This window comes from Accipiter gentilis, chromosome 7 (genome assembly GCF_929443795.1).
Source record: "Accipiter gentilis chromosome 7, bAccGen1.1, whole genome shotgun sequence".
Lineage (NCBI taxonomy): Eukaryota > Metazoa > Chordata > Aves > Accipitriformes > Accipitridae > Astur > Astur gentilis.
The window spans coordinates 38,061,021-38,077,947 of record NC_064886.1 but is presented as its reverse complement, the minus strand read 5'-3'; positions in this window follow the sequence as shown (position 1 = coordinate 38,077,947).

Sequence of the window (16,927 nt, the reverse complement as noted above, 5' to 3'; positions counted from 1 at the left end):
ACGTTTTTACCTCCCGGAAAAGTGCAGTGGTGGTTATTGCCTGGGTATGGCTTAGCGAGACCTCGTGTGCGAGGCTGTCTATAAACGTCCAGGATGAATAGTGTTCAGGCACTTATAAGCTTAGCCTGTCACAACCTGTTGTGATTTATTATGATTTAATAGAATTCCTAGAAATTATTCTCAATACACATGTTGTATAATTGTTTCACAAAAGGGCTGGTTTTAATCACCTGGCAGAAGCAAGGTTCAGGCTAAAGTCAGGGAGTTTCAACTAAACAGGACAATTAAAATATTCTAAAGCAAACTACTATCTCTCCATTACATTCCATAGCTTTTCATGGTGATTTTCCTATTAATTCTCTTTCTGGACTGTAAATCAGATTGAAAATGTATTTTATACAGGGGGCCAGATTGGTAAGACTTGTTGCTCATCTGGTTTACAGCAGCCTGGGTCTGCCGCAGAGAGTGTCAAGAATGATGCCAGGCCATGTGCGAAGCTTCACTGGGAAATGCCTTGCTTTGGCAGCCTGAAGGCTCGCATCTTCAGAGCGATTCACTTTATGTAGGAGAGTGAGATGCCCTGATGCTTTGGAGGGTCTAGGCTGCTGCCCTTGCTGGGGGGGTCTAAGTTGGAGAAAGAGCAGATACCCAAAACAACTATAACTTTCAGAGTTCAGTTTCTTGTATTCTCCCACTGTATAAAAAAATGCTTATAACATTGTCAGAGACTTTCAGAGGATGTTACTCACAAATTTCAGTTTCAGACATGAACCGCTTTCATGAGTGTTTATTTCATTTGTCTTTTTGACTCTTTCTCCATTCCTGCGAGCCCTGGATCAGTACGGTTTTGGAAAAAAAATACAGAGCTGCTACAGCATGAGAATTACTGCATGTGGCACCACATCCATTACTTTGATGTTTCACCATGGCATCACTTGAGATGCCTTTGCACTGCACATACATATCATAGAACAACATTTCTACACAAAGAAGCAGTCCCTCCCCACTGCAGATGTGACCAAAGCTCTTTCAAATCCCATGTTCCCCTGTATTTATATGGCCCCGAATGCTAAGATACTCTTGTAAGAGCACTTTTTTTCCCAAAAAGTACTCCCTTCCCCCCCAAATAAAATCACTCTAAGCAAGGTTGCCATAACATTGATACCTCTGTAGTTTTACTCATAACCTCTTTTTACTGTAAATTTTCTTTTCGATGAACAGAGCATTGGTTTCCTACCTATATGACAACAAGATAACAGAGGGTTACCCAAGACTTTGGGGAAGGCTCAAGGCTGCCCCGTAGCTGGGGTTTGTTATGAAGGCTGTTAAGTACCTGTGAGCTGATGCCAGTCCTGTCTTCCATCCATCTGGCAGGGCAGGTGAGATGACTTTTCCTGCCCAGAAAAACACCATTTAGGGGCTCTAGCTAACAAGACTGCTACAGGAGACTGAACAAGTGTAGGTCTTCAGGGCTGGAGTTAAGATACTTTAATTCTTTCTTAATTGGTTATCATTAGATAGGGACGAGGCTGGAAACTCCCACCATCCGCTTTGAACCTTGCACCAGTAGAAAAGAAACCCTGCTCTGAGGTGCCTCTCATCGCTAATTGCCGATGAGTTTTCACCTTGAAAGCCTTCATCCCCAATCCCATTGCAAAGTCTTCCTCGGCTCTTATTTAGCTCTTGTGCCTTTTTTGCTCAGCGCGAGTGGTGTTCAAACGAAACTGGAAGCCCCATCTGGTTTCCTGGAGGCTTTGTCAAAGTGCTGCTGTCACACTGCCAGCTGCAATCGGTCCCTGGGGCTGCAACCTACTGCCAGCGCCTCATGGTATGAAGCTGGGGTTAGAAACGCTAGTATGTATTTAAAAAAAAATAAAAAATAAATTACCTCTTTTAAATTAAAACTTTCCACATAGTTGATCTTTTGGCAAATAATGATCTGAAATGACATGCCTGCTCTCCAAATCTAATTGTTAATTGGTCAATCGACCTCTAACTGACTAGCATATTGCTCTGATCATCTGAAAGCCTTTTGGCACGATTTCCCCAGCTCAGGTTAGTTGCTCATACTTGTACAATCTGGTTGCAAAATGTCATTGCTCTGAATCATCGGGGCCAGCGCCAAGCCCTCCGGCATCTGTGGGAAGGGCTCCCTGAAAGCTCCCGAGCCTCGGAGGGTGCCCTGCCTGCCTGACGCCCGGGCAGCCCGGCTCCGCGCCCTAAGGATGCCGCACCGCGTGCCGCGGCGCGCAGAGCCAGGTGCTTCTGAGATTGCAAACGCTAATTTGTGACAGGAGACCTGGCCCCGCCATTTGCTCTGATCTCGAGCAGCGTTGCTGGCTCTTTATCAGATTTTAATACAAAACAAGGGCAATTAATTTCTACACCCTTATCTTATCTCCCTGATCTTACAAGCCCTTTCGAAGTTTGGTTTCTGGTTTCCAGTTCCTGAATGCGGGCTGTAATGTAGTTATAATTCAGAAATCTATAATTCAAACTTCAAGACCGAATGCACTTCCCATGCAGGTCTTTTCATAATTGGTTTTCGGACTGGTCTGTTCTGCGATGTGTAATTGTTAGCAGTTGTAAAAAGATAACTCACATTTTTAAAAGCCTAACGCTTGCTCTGTGCAGATAAAAACTGTGACAAATTATGTTCCAAAAAATCATAAAAGTAGAGAGACATGTTAATAACTAAAGGTGAAGCTTCATCTGGAGGTCAGCAGGAGCTATTAAAGTGGTCAGTAATTCCAGGGTTTGCCAGTAGCGATTTGACCATATCACTTATCTACTCTGGTCCATGCTTAAGCATCTCCCTCAGTGAAAAAATAATCCACTGAGAGTAATACTGGAGGTCAGAGGTAACTATGGAGAAAAAGCAATATTGTCAAAATAAACCAGGCTTTCAAGTACAGACATTCAAATTCCCAGTCCATTAAAATGTTTCGACTTTGACAATTTTACCACACTCTTTGGACACGTTACTTAAAATATTGCTTTTCATTATATTCAGATTAAAAAAAAAAAAAAAAAAAAGGAAAGAAAAGATCAAGCAGATCATGTTAAAAAGGGTATAAGGTAAGGAATGGCATTTCACATTGTCATATGAACATCTGGCAATAAAAGGTAATTTTTAGTTCCAGAATTTCGGAGACACCGAAATGGGGCCAAATAATAAACGTGGGTAACATGTAAATTTTATGAAGCATGAGCTGGAATTGCAAAATATTGCTGGTGTCAGCAGGCTGAGGGAATCCCTCCCGCCCAGCGAGCATCCTTGCTGGGTGGCACTGAAATGAGAGGAAGAACCTAGATTTGCTTCTCTTAGAACCGAAATCCACCTCTAGGAGAAGGGTAAATTCATGATCTTATTGATGTCTGCACGAGGGTTTCCACAGGCTTCAAAAGCAGCAGCAGAATCTGTGCCGATGTGGAGTGCTGCGAGAGAGTCGCTGCTAGGCTGGCATGCAGGAAAGCTGTGTTTAGCTCCTGGCTGCATCTCGGGTACCCTGTGTTAGACTAGGGTTGTTGCTCGAAGGCATGGACCTGAGACTCGGGGAAATATAACGGCAGAGGTGCTATTTTTTATTTCCTCTACCTGTCGTCTTGGCTGCAAGCAATGGGGTCCAGGTGAGCTTGCACTGCATGCAAACAGCACCCAGAGTAACAAAGTTTGCAAAGTGTGTAGCTTCAGACCTTTGCTGTTTTATTAGACTCCTGACATTATCCACATTATCTAAAAATCACCTCTACTTTATGCATTTAATTATAAGTGATTATTGTGAGTAAACTTGTCCCGTCAACATTTTTTGACATGAAATAGTCGCTGTGCGAGATACAAGTTATCTGCGTGTTTGTACAGTACAATGAATTTGTTTGTCTGTGTTCTGTATATCTTATGGGGTATATGCCAGTATATTTTGGTATATTCTGTGAAGTATATATTGGTACACTTTTTTGTTCAAAAGAAACTTCCTGTGGTTAAATGATGCTTTGATATGTCTTAAAGGGCAAGTGTTCACAAGCATTTATGTAGTGCATACTTCTTTATCTAAAAGCTTGGAATAGCTCTGATAAATATGGATTATAGCAGGATAATTTACATGTTCAAAACATGTTCTCTCATTTACAAGTGAGACTGCAATGGTTCACTGCTGCAGGCATTTTTCTTACATATTCAGGAAAAAAAAAACCAACACAAAAGTTTACAAAACTTAATTTATAGCCCAACAAGGAAACATGTAGTGAGGCATGTAATGAAAATGTCCTGTTTACTTCTGTGCCATTTCAAATGCTCTCATTTTCTAATACTTGAGGCAATACAATAATATTATTGATTCACACCTGTTCTGTAACATTGCTTTTGCAATGTCGTGGTTTAACCCTAACTGGCAGCTAAGCACCACGCAGCTCACTCCTCCCTGCCCCCAGTGGGATGGGGAGGAGAATCAGAAAAAAAGTAAAACTCGTGGATTGAGATAAGAACAGTTTAATAATTGAAACAAAATATAGTATCAATAGTTGTCATGAAAAGGGAGATAACAAACAGAGAGAGAAATAAACCCCAAGAAAGATAAGTCATGCACAATGCAATAACTCACCGCCTGCTGACCGATGCCCAGCTAGTTCCCGAGCAGTGATCCTGGGGCTCCTGGACAACTGCCCCCAGTTTATACAGTAAGCATGATGTCCTATGGTATGGAATATATCTCTGGCTAGTTTGGGTCAGCTGTCCTGGCCATGCTCCCTCCCAGCTTCTTGTGCACCTGGCAGAGCATAGGAAGCTGAAAAATCCTTGACTTAAGATAAGCACTACTTGGCAACAATTAAAACACCAGTGTGTTATCAACATCATTCTCATACTAAATCCAAAACAGCACTGTACCAGCTACTAGGAAGAAAATTAATTCTATCCCAGCAGAAATCAGGACATGCAATGAGATCCAGCAGAAGTGAAACCACACATCTGCATGCACATGAAACTTGCAGCAATTTGAAATTGAACCTGTCTAGTGTTTAGACAGATGCTACCCAGGTGCTGTCATTGAGACATTTAGGTACCTGGTATAGTACTGCAATCATATACAATATACATATGTTGTAAGCTGTGTGCCATACATAGTACATAGCAAATATAAATGCACATGACACAAAATCTCTGGGCTACCAAGTATAAAATTGCAAAGCTTTTCTATTTTTGTGATGGGGTCATAAAAATGTTGTGTTGCAGTGGAAAGGGAAAAACCATTAATTTTTCCACAGCTTCTTGAGGTATCCATTTTTCGTTGCAGAGAAGACGCAAGGGATTTCTTTCCCTTAGGGAAGAGAAAAAGATGAGCACTGCAAACTTGGTGAGACCAGCCCATCGGCCAGGCCCATTGTAATAACAAAAGTGAAAAGAAGCCCCTGTATTGCAAAACACAGATGAGGGACCCCAAACTGAACCTTAGGACCAGCACTCAAGTGTTTGGGTGGTTGTTCTTCAGCTAATATTTAAGCCGTCAAGCTGTACTCTGAATCTGGGAAAGAGAACCCACAGTCTCACCAGAACAGGCTTTCTCACCAGCTTCCAGCTGTTAGTGATTGCTGGGAAAACCAAGAATAGCAGCCCCTTGATGCTGTTTTGGCTCTTACGCTGTAATCTAGCCCAAAATCAAAGTACAAGAGGGCCCTTCAGCCTCTTCAGAAGGGTTTGAATCTGCTTGGACCTCAGTGGGGAAGAGCTTGGGGAAATGTTTCCTCCTGAGCGGGTTCAACAGCACCTGAATTTAAAGACAAAGCAATGTACTTCTAAAAAAATCCATAGGAATAACAAGTTCAGCTAGAGAATGGTGTTTTAAATGTCCCCTATCTGTTCACCTAGTTCCTTTTTTCTTTTTCCTATTCTGATTTTCTTTATTTTTTTTTTTATTCTGTCCCTTTGCAAGAGGGTTACTGAGATACAGTAACACCCACTGGTGGCAGTAATGGCAGTTTTATGGCTTCTCTTAGCTAACCATTATCAGGCAACTCAGCGCACCGAGTGGAAGGCACAATATTGCTTTAACACCCCTCTGATTTCCTTCCTCCCAGGGGGCAAATGCTCTGCAGAGAAACCTCCACACTACTGACCACAATTGCTGTAATTTGTTAGTCTAATGGGAAAAAGTACACAGCCTTTCGAAACTGGAAGTATAAAATAATATTGTGCGATACTTTATATAAATGGTGCTTGTGCTTGGAAGTGCCTCTGGTTCAGTTGAGCTCTTCCCTTGGAGAGCCTTGATAACCTGGATTAACTCTCCCTGGTAAGAAAAGCACTTATTAATAAATTATACACCTGCAGTAAGTTGTTGCCTTAAAAAAAAAAAAAGTTAAAACATTTGTAGAAGAGGGTGGTCTCTGAGAAACAAATCTGCAGGCTGAAGAATCGTTTAGCGATTAAACTTGAGTTACTCTAGAACTGAGCACATGAGTGTTGGCAATTCTTGGACTCAAACTGTCCGAATGAAGGGAAAGTTTGTATTTTACATCATTTGTCCTCTAGAGCAACTGTACGATGGCAAGCGGCACCGTGGCTCTGCTGTGATACAGGGAACTGCAGTGTGTGTGATGAGTAGCAGAGCCAGGAGGGGCTGAGCGGCACCCTGACCCACTGTAATGCCAAAGTTCGGTTTTTGCAGGCATCCAAACCTAATCTGTGTTTCTAAAACACGTATTTAAGTTCCCAGGGCCAGAGACTGATGCTCTGCAGGGTTTCTGTGAGCTGCCAGGAAGGAGCCAGCCCTATACAGGCTTTCATGACTATGCACCCCTGAGTCATGTAGAAATAGGCCCGTAACACCTAGTCTGTATGCTGTGGATGTGATCTGTGTAATTAATTTTCTTTTTTTGTCAGCTACTTTCATGTAATTTTCCCTGTGGTTTGCACTTCTAGCACCTCCCTGCCCAGAGCAGCATCCAGGTATCCCGGCCGGGGGAAGTCCCTGTGGTTATCTCCAAAGCCATGCTCAAACTTTGATCTCTCAGACCCTTTGGGTTAGTTAGGGAGTTCATTTAGTTACAGAGATGGATCCCTGAAGAAATCTGATTTGCTGATTCAGTATTTGGTGGACTTTTCTCTAGGTCTTTTTGGGTCGTTATGACGAAGCGTTAAGGCAGCAGAACTGCTGTAATGGTGAAGAGCAAAATTACGGAAGCTGGCTGCAGAAGAGGGCTGAGTTGTGGGCTCTTAAAGTTTCTTTTTCACCCAATTCCTCAGCACCCCCTACACAATAGTGGTTTGTTTTGTTTTGTTCTGGGTTTTTTGGGGGGTTTTGTTGTTTTTTTTTTCCCCATGGAAAGAATAACGTTAATTTCTTGGGACTCTCGGTGGTGGTGGTGTGTGTGCCGTGGGTGCTCAGGATCAGGGTCCTCAGGGTGCTGAGCCAGCTCCCCCGGTGGCTGGCAGCAGGTAGCACTGCAGTTCAAAGGCATTGCTGTAGAGGGCTTTCACAACACACCCGACAAAGATGCTAAGGTGGGGGTGGCAAGGCACTGGGAGCAAGAAGGCCCAGGTGAAATTAAAAACAAAAAATATATATAAAAATCAATCTTTCCCTATAGCTGATCAATATTAAGTAGAAAGTTGAGTGGCTGAACAGGATATATGTTTTATTATGAGAGGGGAAAATGAGAGAAATAAAAACGGAGGTGAAATACCTCTGCTGCTAATCAGACAATAAGATCTAAAGTTTAATAGCTGCAGAATGATCACAGGGCTATTGTAACTGCCTGCAGTTGTTTGAACAAGAGTCTTAAGTTTGCATGTTGTGAGTTATTGGAAAATCTCTCTGCCGTTAAATGCTTTGGTGGAAGATGTACTTAATAAGGTCTAAAATGAGCAGAGGAAGCAGAGGAACTAGCGAGCGCTGCCGCAGAAGATGCCTGAAAGATAGATTATATGGTGTCATGTGGTATTTGATGCCTTAACTGGAAAATACGTAACTGAGCCAAATATGAATTAGACTAGTGAGTTGCAAGCTCTTTGCAACTTCCTAAGCTTAGTTCAGGTTCAGGTGTTTCAAAGTTCAAACACAGCTTATCCACTTTGTGCTTGAATAACAAGCTGAACTGGAAAGATACTTCTTCCAAGGCAGGAGGCTCTTCTGCTTTGGTTGGAGGCTTTTCACAGGCCAGGCAAGAAAAGAGACAGAGAATCAATCTTTCTGTGGTTCCTGCTGAGAACCTATTTACCTCCAGCTTTCTGTGGAGGAGTGGTCAGAGGAGTAAATAAATAAAAAAAAGTCTTACAACTTGAAGGCCATAAACCTGAGCATAAATTGAGAGGCTAAATAGTTGCTTTCAAGTCTGAAAGTAATAAAGAAGAAGAAGAAGAAAAAAAATCAGATGATCCACTTCTTAGAAATCCTTGTTACTAGGACATCTTGTTTCCAGTTCTTCTCTCTCAAGAGTTCATTTCTCTCAAATGATATTTACCCAGAGTAACCTCCACATCACAAATACACTTATCTCTGCTTTATATCAGCCTTAAGGATTAGGAGTATGGATCTGTTTTCCAGACTGACCGTCTGACTTACTGACCTGAGCTTGTTCGCTCACAAAGCAGCACGTGATGCCATTCTTGTCAAAACCACAATTAGTCAAAACCCTTTACAGGAAACATGAGCCCAATAAGGAGGGATAAAATAGGAAATCACGTGGTTCATGCATAACCTGTGCATAGCATGAAGGTACACGAATCTCTTCTGCTGCCACTTGCCAGCGGCAATTACGTCAACAAAGAAAGCAATGAACAGATTGATGTTTTTAAGGCATTTTTCATCTTCAAAACAATTTCAACCATTAAAAAAGAATCTTTACCTCACACTTGGAGAAAACATAAATATTGTTGTCCAAGATGCAGCTGGATGCTCTCTTTGCTCATAAAGCATCTCAGAGTCTCTCGGATGGGTGCGTCAAGTGCCAAGGGAGCAGCTGGATCAGCACCCAGGTGTGGTGTCCCCACCACCCTGTCCCCTCTCCGTCAGCAAGGCTGGGATGTTGTTATCCCTGCTCTGCGTCCTTGGCACATCCAAGTGTCTGTGTCTTGGAATTTTGACGAGCCTAACGGGCCAATCATGGGAATTAACTGGTAACTGGCTCTGGAGCGTAACAGCTTTACAATCCTCTCCATTTTCCAGTGTGTGTCCTGTACCTGAGGAGACCACGGGGCTTTACTGCCCATGACCTCGGTGCCCCAGCCCATCTGACTCGAAGTCACAGGGCAGCCCCCATTTATCAAGCTTGGAAATGGAGTCACAGCACATGACTCTGTTTAAGCACATATGGTGGAATTGGTTAAAGTGTCGCCAGGGAATATGAGAACTGATTTTTTTTTTTATTATTCTACAAACACAATAAAGTAACAGCTACAGAGCCATTGCTGAGGCCAAGGGTTTTCACACAAAAATAATAATATAAAAAATTTGAGGACTGTTCATGCTAAGGAAAGGAACATGAGGGAAACATTGACACTTAAATAACACAACTTGAGACAGACTCTTCCCTCATGGCCTTGAGTCTTCCATTGCTGTGCCCATAAAAGCGAGAGAGGGTTGGTATGGCAGTGCCTCTGGCGGGGGAGCGCTCAGTGCCAGCCTGGCACCCACCACCGGAGCATCTCAGGTTTACCCTGGGCAGGTCCCTCAGCCGGAGTGGACCTGCCTTTTCCAGTCTGTACAGCAGTATAATTTGTAATCACAGCAGCTTAAAAAAAAAAAAAACAGCTCAGGCAGGAGGGGAATGAATGCCGTGCGTCTTATAGCCAGTGTCTAATACAGCATAAGTTCCTGCTGAAGCTTTTCTCGCAGCTGAATATTCATAATCCCAAACGTTTCATTAAGAAGGGGCAGTCTGAGAGTCTCCATGCCACCTTGCCATATGCTTTTAAAATCATAACTACTTGGTATCTTTGAGCTCTGTACTTTTCTGCTGAATTTGTTTTAATATTGTCTTCAAGCTCAAAGCAAATGAGTGCTGGAAAGCATGCATAGATTATTTGTTCTTATATGTATTCAGATTTGGAATTTTCTCAGCTAACAGGAGAAAAAGGTAGTACATAAACCATGCAGGACTAGTTTTCTCTGTTTTAAAGTACTCCTATCTAAAATTAGCTCATTTGGATGAGAAATTTTGGCTGAGAGGTTTTTGGTGAGTGGTGCCAGGGGAAGGTTACTGCTGTTCCTCTGGCACTGCTGTTCAGGCAGAGACAATCTTCTGCAAAACCAAGGTGAAATGGCAGATCCATTTGCCTTGCCGTGTCTCTGCAATGCAGAAAATTAGGCAATGCATAATGGGATATTTCCCTTTGAACTGCACAAAAATTTGGTTCTCTGACCTAGTCTACAGAGCTCTCTGAGACTGGAAGGTACCTCAAGACTCCCGCATGAACTCAAATATTTCTCCTGAATATTTTTCAGGTGGAGTATGACTCCAGGGTCATGCCAGCAGCTTTTCCAACTCAGTTTCAAAGTTGGCTGCAATTTCTTTGAACGTCTCGTTGGGATGTGTGCAGTCTGAGAGGCCAGCTCTGTTTTAAATGGAAGAGTAAAACTGTTTAACTTTAACGGAAGCAGAATCTGGATGTTGGGGTTTTTATTATTTAATCAGTGCTTGATTAATATATGTGAGTGGACTTGGGATCAAGTTCATAGTTAGATTTGCACAAGTTCATCCAAAATTTGCCAGGACTCCCAGCCCTGTGGCTGTCATTGACTAACCTTTGAATGAAACACTTGGGCAAAGGATCAAACCCACTATCGCATTTTACTTCTCCTAACTGTAATATGTTGCATCTCCTCTCCCCCAAATAGATACTTTGAGGCTTTGCTGCTTCAAGTAAAAAATTAATGAAAGCAGCCTTAGCACTCACAAGTAACCGCACAAAAATGACCTGGTGAGCATGAGCAGTGGAGGAAGGGTAATTTCGAGAAAGAGACTGACTTCTGAGCTAGCTTCAGTATGGCTTGTCTTTATAAGCGGTAAAGTCATTTCATGTCAATTATGACAAACCCCTCCCCTGGATAACAGATGTCTTTGCCTCCGCTGTGACTCTACTGCGCTGGTGTTTGGAGTCTGTCTGTAAATGTGTAGGATTGCAAGTACGCCCTCCTTAGATTTACAGAATTAGCATGTTGGATGTCATGAAATTTATTGCCAGCACTCCCAGTAAAGCCCCTCCACACCAGACTTGCTGCCAGCTATAATGTTCAATCTCACTGTCTCCCATTAGATTTTCATGATGCTACTCAGCGCAGCAGGTCACCAGCGTCTGGGCGGTTTTTCCTACCCTTCTTCCCTGTGTGATGTAATCGTTCATAAGACTGGCAGCCCGTGCAATAAAACTGTTTCAGATATCTATTAATATTTTAACATGCTTTTAAGAAAATTCGGCCTTTTGTAATTCTGGCCTCAGAACAGACACATATAATGGTTAATGATACACATTATACTCAGAGCAACCCTTCTGTAGGTATGTTTCCTTTGTTTGGACTTGCATTTTAACATCTATTATTAAAAAAATTTTCTTTGTCAGTTATTTGTTTAGATGCTAAGATGAATTAATCTGATGACCAGAAGAAAACTACTCCTTTTTTTCCCCAAAGAAAGACTATGATTAAGCCTGTGGCTTGCTTTTTTAGCTCCAAGCCCAGGCTTTGCTTTTGCCCTCTGGTACCCAGCTGTCAGAGAATGCAGCGGGACCATGGGTGTGTGTCTGCGGTCCTCAAGAATATGTTAGCTCCAGATATCGTGCCAGTGACAAAACTTGACAGGTTTCTATTAACAAGAGGGCTGTCGTCTTTAATTATTTTGTAAAATCTACATCTATGCAAACAGTCTCTCTTGTTCATGGCCATACATCTGCCACACACAGGGTTCCCGTTTCGGAGCCACCCACCCCAAGCAGTGTGGAGTGATGCACGTCACAATTAAGATGTTATATGGCGAAAGTTATCTTCCACGGTTGAGAAGTTGTAGCCATACAAAGGAGAGCATGCAGTATGTTAATAGGAATCTATAAATTAATCTGTATATATCACCTTGCTAACACTTAGATTTTATAGGTATCGTGAGCTGAAAGCTTTACCAGTCATTCATCCTTTATTGTGTTCATTATGGGAATATGACATCTCGATACCAAATATCTGCGTGTATAATAAAACACTCCAGTGAATTAACTGGATGACTGGTACAGTATTTCTCCTTTCCACTAATCAGAAATTTAGGATGTATTACTTCTGATGAATCCTTAGACATTCCCATACAGATAAATTAACTAACTGGCTGTTAATAATTTTCAAGGGATTTAAAACAATATATTTTCAGCCTTTTATGAGGTTGATCTTAATCTATAAGCCTGTATTGGACATACAGAAAGGGTGAAGGTGTGGCTGCCATTATCGCTTTAAGGGAATGAAGAGGGTGCTTTTTCTGTCACATACGTATTAAAATACTGGCCAAACGTTTTCAGTATTTACTGCTCAGAGGAGATGAAAAAATGAGTGTCCTGGCCACTAGAAATGCCACAAACACTGGTGACGGGAACAGATGTCAAGGCCCACTTGGGTAATCACATATTGTAGGTAGTACTACCGTAGTGTGGGTTACGTTTACTGGGAATGACTAGATCTCGTCCAACCTGCTGTGAGGAGCTCTCTGACATTGTCCCACATGAGGGAGAAAACTGTGGTTGTTCTGACAACAGGCCACCATTAAGGAAACCTTCAGATTTTTGTCAATGCCATGGTATTAATAGCATAAATGCTGGCTCAGCAAAGCGTGTGGTTAAAGACCTGAGCGCAAATGCACTCGTTGCTTTACCGAGACCTGGGTATTGCACAAATTCTGTGTTGAATGGGATCCCACCAAAGCAGGTTCTTGAAATAAAGCCAAAGTTTGAGTATTTTCCTAGATTATGACTAGAGTATTCCAGATCTATTCAACTTGATTATGTCTTTTTTTTTTTTATTTTCTTGAGACACCCTAACTGTTTATACCAGTCTTTTATGCTTTCTTAAATGCATTTGCGGTATCAGTGAGCACTCCATCTTAAAGGTGACATGCACTTCCAAGGCAGGTGAAGTGATCGAAGCAAGGAGAAATCGCTTGTGTCTCACTGTGTTGAGAGAGCTTTGTATTTAACTAAGATTAAATTGATTTAAATTTGTATTGATATTCTATGAATGAAACATCATAGCTAAACTCTGTGAAGTCCTCAAATGAAGGTAAGAATGTGCATGTATTTGCATGTATATCTCTCACCTGTATGCATACCTATGTTATTATTGGCACTAGTGCATATGCTTTTAATAATATTAACCATTGTATGTAGGAGCAGCGAGGCTGTAAAGCACTTGCTCTTCCTGTAGGCTCATACTTCGTTTTATCTTCGTTGCAGGACAGGCCATGCATGTAAGTGCCCTGTTGGGGAATCGGTCTTTGATATGCTGTATCTCACTTCTGCTTTTTAGTACGGCTCTCTGGGTGGAAGTTGCAGTGACAGGAGACATCAACTTTTTTAAAATCCGAAAATACTAGAAATTATATTTGGTTTTGATCGCCTTCTTAGGAAAAGAAAGACAAGAAATCCAGCTTCACAGAACTGTTGATTTGGTGTGCAGGCTGTAGAAAATCAATAGCCAACAGTATCCACACTCCTCTGCCTTCAGCTGAGTCATGTTTTTATAGTGGCCAGTGAGTGCTGACCGCCATGTAGCCCAGGGAAGCTCAGTCATTTTCGGATTCTTTTGAACCTATTTCCTGCGAATTTTGCTTTTCCTCTATCCGGTGTCTAGGGCTGAGTCTCATTTCATAAAAAACCCCAAAGATATGTTGCTTGGTTTTCATGATTATGGAAGAATACTTGATGATAAAACCTGGAGGTACAGTGAAGCTTAGAAACAGTCAAATAAAAAGGATAACTTATTTTTGTTTGTTATTTAATTTAAAACCATCTCACAATATTTCAGTCAGTCTTTTGATTTGGTGGAGGGAGAGACACATGGGGCCTGACTCATACTCTGACCATTTGGGTTTAGCATTAATTCAGACCAGCTGAACTCCATTTCATAAATTGTATATTTTAATGGGAGAGAGGCAGAGTCATCTCCTGTAATCAACCTTTCACTGTTTAAAAAGAAATACAAATATGGTTAGTATGGTGCAGTATATACTGTAAGTAGAAAAAGCATCATAGTGGAGCAAAAAAAAAAACAGCAGGGAGAGGTGCTTCTGAGTCTGTCATGGCTGCTGTGGCTTTTATCCCATATCAGACTGACAGATGAGATAAACACCCCACATTTTAGTCAGATCCTATTGTTTTGTCAGAGTTACTTAAATGTATTTACAATCTCTGAAGCACTTTTTTTATAGTAATGGTAGCAAAGCCCTTCCAGAAGGAATAAAGATGATATAACGTTCTTGAGTACCTCTGTCTTACTAATGGAATGACTTACGTTACAGGGGATATTGTTCTGCTGAGCTCCACTAAAATACATATTTACTAGTCAATCTAGTTGTCGTCTTGGCAGTCAATGCCATGATATCACAGTGCTGTGTCTTTCAGGAGAACAACAAAGCAAGCAGAAATTCTTTCTCTGGGACCTTTTTTTGTCTCCATTGATACTTCTATATTTAAAACAAGCCACATCATTAAATGAGAATGAGCCACCTTTGCTACGCAGGATGGCGATCCTATTCCTCTCTGGGATTTCATACGGCAAAGAGAAATAGGGCATGCCAGGTCAGAAGTGTTGTAAACATTGGATGCAACTGATGGTGCCCAGTTAGCTTAGCCAGGGCTGCTCCCTGCAGTATTGGGACAGGAGAAAAATGGAAGGACAAAAAGATTATGAACTGTTTGAATGAATTGGAGATATCCCTTGGTATGCAGGTATTCCATGCAGCGTTTAATTTTTTATTTATTGTAAATGCAATCACAAGATAATGTTATTCCCTGAGAAATAAGGATGGGTAACCATGAGTCACATAACCTGGATTCCACTTTCTGCTGGTGTTCCTGGTCTTCTCCTTCGAGGAACCTTATTCCCTTTTCCCATTACAGCCAAAAGCTCGAGAGAAAAGTTCTGCCATTCAGGTTTGCAGAAAAAGACAATGATAAGACAGCTTTGAGTTTTCTGAGAGCACTTTGGAGGTTTCTCAGCTGAGAGCACTTCTCAGTGGCTGGCACTCCTGTAAATGTGGCCCTCATCCTTGCACTAGAAAACTACTTCAGATGTGGGACAGTTTCTGCCTACTCATACCCCTTGGGAAGAGATCCAGTTCAAAAATGTCTTCCTCCCTTATCAGCATTGCACTGAAAAGAAACAAAACAAGAGATAAAACCTCAAACACACAAAAGCAGCTATGAAAAGCTTTGAAACAACGTTCCTGCGGCGTTTGGTCAGCTGTCGAACCAGGAGATCATCACACCACAGATTAAGCAGAGGGCCATTGTGACCTTAATTTTCACAGTGAGCCACCACAAAGTTATTTAGCACCAGTGCTCCTGTAATGGTGACACATTGGGAAAATTGAGTGCTCAGTGGAGCTTTGATTCACGCTCCCAATCTGTGTTTTGCTGGCCTGGCAGGAGTGTGCAGGGCTGAAACACAAACCGCTTCACCACCCTCCAGGGTATTTACCTCCATGTGTGCCTCTGTCTTGGAATAAAGGGGGAAGAAAGAGGTGTAAAGGCTTGAGGACGGGGTCTCTGGCTGCAGAGCTGGCAGCAGGGAGGAGCGCGGTGGGTTTGCAGGCATGACGTGTTCCCTCCTGGCCCAGATCTGCTGTGGTTATTTTGTGCCGTATTTTGATTTATTTGTGATCACCGCTGTGACTGTCTTAGCAGCATAGTTAGAAATGTGAGCGTCCCTGTCGAGGAACATACATGACAAACCGTTAACAAGGAGGTGCCTTGGTCGGAGGGGGGAGCAGACCGAGAGCAGCACAGGCGAGCACTGTGCAGGGAGCGTGCGGGCTAGGAAGGAAGATAGGGCTTTTGACTGGGGGACAGGATTAGAAAAAAAAATCTTAATTTTGGCTCCAGCAGCTCTAATAGGTCTTCACTGCTTATTTACCAGGGAAAAAGGTGTCACGGTACATTTCTGGGGTGCGGATGGTCCTGCAGAAACTATACTTTAGGCAACCGGCTCTGTATGAGGCACACCAGAACTTCATCTACCAACTTTGGTGTCCTTTTCCATGACAGCAGATTGGTGTTTGCCCAGTACAGGAAGGGTTATCTCTTTTTGGGCTAAGGGGATGTATTCCGGGAATTTATATGGAGCCAAACGATTGCAATTATATAACTTGATCTTGATAAACTGCTGAAAGACTGAATATCTTTATTCAATGAAAAAGTGAATGTTTTCCAGAAACTGAAACACTTTTATTTTGTACCTGTGTAACCTGTGATTTGTTTTGTCAGCTACCTTAAGGTGCTGCCAGCTGTGAAAAAAGCTATTGCATGTCCCTGCCGTTCAGTGTGGGTGAAATGATCTTTGTAGATGAAGCATGTGAATATCAGTGTGCTACATTTATAAAGAGCTTCAGGGTACTTTGGCATGAAAGGTCCCATAGTAGTGAGAGATATTGTTACTATAAAAACATTTTATCCTATTTTAGTATGATGGTTTATTGAGTTTTAAAGTACTCTTCATAGCAAGCATATATATTAACGGCAGCAGCAGAAACAGATGGGAATAAATACACGTTTTCAAATGAACTTTCCGGGCCAAATTCCGTTCCCAGTTCTGTATGTTGTAAACTTGGAGTAAGTGTGTTTAAATTAGAGACGAATCCTCTGTTTTTCATAGATGAGGTTACTGTACTTTGAAGGAAATTATGCCTGGTTTCACATCTGAGTAGGAGTGAAGTAGATCTTGGACCTCACAGTTGATTTGAAAAC